General features: G+C 40.2%; 1 long non-coding RNA gene and 1 pseudogene across 1 annotated transcript; one reads left to right on the top strand and one right to left on the bottom strand.

The window, feature by feature from the left end:
- Positions 1-361: 361 nt before the first annotated feature.
- Positions 362-1396, top strand: LOC146938300 (uncharacterized). Its single transcript, XR_015033361.1, has 2 exons — positions 362-561; positions 907-1396. It is a non-coding gene; the product is annotated as an uncharacterized LOC146938300 (long non-coding RNA).
- Positions 1397-1784: 388 nt separating this feature from the next.
- LOC146938299 (uncharacterized) lies at positions 1785-2764 on the bottom strand (annotated as a pseudogene).
- Between the last annotated feature and the right edge of the window lie 726 nt (positions 2765-3490).

Below are 3490 nucleotides of genomic sequence, written 5' to 3'. Positions count from 1 at the left end.
AATGAACAACCGGTTTTGGCGTGAATCAAGTAAATAAATAATATTTAAAAAGAAAACTGAAACGCCTTCAAAAGAGGTTCAAATTGGTGAGTAGGAGCACGTGAGCGCAAGCCCTAACCAACCCATCAGTAACCAGTGCCTCAGCCGTGCCTAATGACACAAGTTAACATGACTTTTATACTTTTGAAGACTTGACTGCACAACTTTAAATCCAGATATTAATATATTTGATTCGTTTACTAATACCTCTAAAACACGGCTGAAGCACCGATAGTGGTTAACATTTTCCTGAAAATGTTTAGATACTCGCACGCTAATACAACCACTAAAGTCCTTCCTTAAACCGAGTTGAATGTGCCATGTTAGAAAGATTTGGGTTAATTGGAAGGGGATCTTTGCTTTGTTGACCTTGCCTAGAAAGAGGGAAAAGAGGCAGCAATGGTCACTTGGTCAGGAACTGAAAAAGTGTGTAAGCAGGTTATGCTCATTGCTGAGCTCTGCTGACAACATACTGTTACTCAAATCAAATAGCCTCATGTCTTCGAATTCAATTTAAAAAAGGTGGAGTAATATCCTTCATTTAGATTTGGAGTGAAACAAGCGTGGATCCAAATTCAAATTACGCCAAGAAAAGTAAAAGAATTTGGTGTCCAAAATAGAATTTTGTGTGAGATCAATAAAGATAGGGTTTTGATAACGAAATATTACTCCAAATTGTTTACTTCTTGTGTCATAGATTAGAAGTCACTTGGAAAAAAATTATTCCAAATTTTAAATCACTTTATAATATTAATAAAACATTAATATGATTTATTCTTTTATTCCTTTCAATTATGTATTACTATTTTGTTTTATATGTGATGTACTCATGTTTCGTATAATTATTCTTTCAAAAAAATGTTTCAGGTCTTTATGCAATTTGATCTGTCCGGTGAGGATGGATGAGTAGCAATGGTGGCGGAAAGTGTTTCGATGTGACAGTGACGAGTCTTTGCGGTGAGACGAAAGGTATCTGCAGACACGTTATCACTCCAACGCTCAAGTCAGTAATGAAATTGAGAAAGAGTGTATAGAAAGTGTTGTGAAAAATGAATCATACATTGAGGGTGAAGCAAGGTTACCCTTATCGCGTTGAGAATAAAGCAAGGTTACCCTTATATAGGCACGCGTTGAGAATAACTGCCTTTGTGTTTCGCGGCGTATGATTAGGGACGGTTAGAGGACACGTGTAGCGTGATCCTCGTGCGGGGACGCGCTCGTGTGCGGTGCACTTAAAGCTGACGTGTTCTATCAGGCGCAGAGCCTTATGATGGTGATAGTTAGGTCACTTATCGTCATGTAATAGTCTTTTGACCGGTCAAGAACACAATTACTATATGTTTTTAGCAGTCCTGTATATAGTAGTCCTAGTGATCGATCCCAATTGTTTTAATCAGCAATTATTATTTAATCTATACAATTATTATGCGGGATAATTTTTATTTGATTAAGAATTTAAGATGAGCTTGTTACCAAGCTAGGTGGGATGATGTATTTGAAATAGGGAGGTCTAGTCTAAGAGGGTTAGAACATATCGTTGTATATATTGTCGGAGGAGAAGGGGTATTAGAGGTGGGCATGTTGCATCCACTAATATTTTTTTTTGAAGAGGCTAAAATGAATTATATTACCACATCAAAATGTCCTTCTTAGCATAAGACATGCCAGGAAGAGCAAAGTTTATACAATAGATACAACGGTTACCAGAACCGATAAAAGCAACAAAAAAAACACACAAAAAACAATTAACCAATGCCCAACATAGTGAAAGGTGAGAGCCACCAGCCATGATAGTTGAGGTGAAGAGAAGGGAACTTCGCCTTCAACCACATAAAAGACAGTGACTTAATTTTGTCCACCACCTGTAAAATTGAGCATTGTTTACCAGTAAAGATCCGATTATTTCTTTCTTTCCAAATCTCCCACGACGTTGCAAACCAGACAACCTGTAAAATGGATTGACGCGTCTTTGCAAGACCACCAAGAGAGGTAAACTGAAGAAAATGATCCCCCACATCAAAGGGAACAACAGACAACACATTCAGCCACCTATAAATAAAGTGCCAAATCGTACCAAAAATATTACAATGTAAAAAAAGATGATCAGAAGTCTCCTCAGAACCACACCAGTAGCACACAAACGACCATCAATAGTAATCACCCCACGACGAAAAAGATTATTCTTCGTTGGTAACCTGTCACGAAACAAACGCCAAGCAAACAAAACAAACTTAAGTGGGACGTCTTTATTCCAAAGAGAGGAAGCAGACACCACACTATCAGACAGAGGTTGAAAAGTAAGCAACTTGTAAGCACTACGGACGGAATAAACATGAGATGTTTCCAAATTCCAAAGCCACATGTCTTCTTTGTCAACCTGCAAAGTCACCCTGTGAAGTAATAATATAAGTTCCCCCACCAACTCCTCTTCCCACACGAACAACCCCCTCCTCCAACTCCACGCCTGACCACCTTCCCCCCACCCTAACTGACATATCTCCGCCACTGACGCCTCCTTATACACCGATAGAGCATATAATCTAGGAAATCTAACACAAAACGACACCTCACCAACCCAAACATCCGTCCAAAACAACGTATTAACCCCATTCCCAACAACCCGGTCGACACTGTCCGTAAACCACTCCTCCCTACACATCACTTGTAACTCCCGCCACCACGCAGATGCATGGCGCCCCCCATCCCTCAACCTCCCATCTGTCATACCATACCTGGCTGACAACACCTTAAACCACAAACTATCCCGCTCTACTAACAAACGCCAACACCACTTCCCTAGTAACGCCACATTAAACTCCTTAATTCTCCTTACCCCCAAACCTCCAACCTCCTTACTTCTACAAATAGAGTTCCAATCAACCCATGATATTTTCCTGTGGTCCTCACTCCCCCCCCCCAAAAAAAAACAATTTAAAATAGATTCAACAGAGGATATGATACCTGAAGGAGCTTTGAAGAAAGAAAGCGCATAAACAGGAAGAGATGACAGGACAGACTTCAATAAAACCAGACGACCACCAAAGGATAAATGTTTGGAATTCCAGCTTGACAATCTAGATTTAATTCGGTACAGAAGAGGTTCCCAGAAAGCCAACCGTCTCGGATTTCCCCCAATGGGCAGCCCCAAATACACAAAAGGAATAGAACCAACCTTACAGTTTAACACCAAAGCCGCCTCAGACAACCAAGACGCATGAATATTTACCCCAACCAATTGACTCTTGGAAAAATTCACCTTCAAACCAGACAAAGCTTTAAAGAGAAGAAGAATCGCCCTCATGCCTCGGATATTAGCCCACGACTTCTCTCCCAAAATTAAAGTGTCGTCCGCAAATTGAAGATGAGACACTACCACAGGATCACCACTTCCCACTCGATAACCGCGAAATAAATTATTAACACACATCGATTTCATCAAAACATGGAATCC

The sequence above is a fragment of the Medicago sativa genome, chromosome 3 (assembly GCF_051527215.1).
Source record: "Medicago sativa cultivar Bolivia chromosome 3, Bolivia_mono, whole genome shotgun sequence".
Taxonomy (NCBI): Eukaryota; Viridiplantae; Streptophyta; class Magnoliopsida; order Fabales; family Fabaceae; genus Medicago; species Medicago sativa.
Note: the sequence above shows the minus strand (reverse complement) of the source record. Positions and strands in the feature narration are given on the sequence as shown.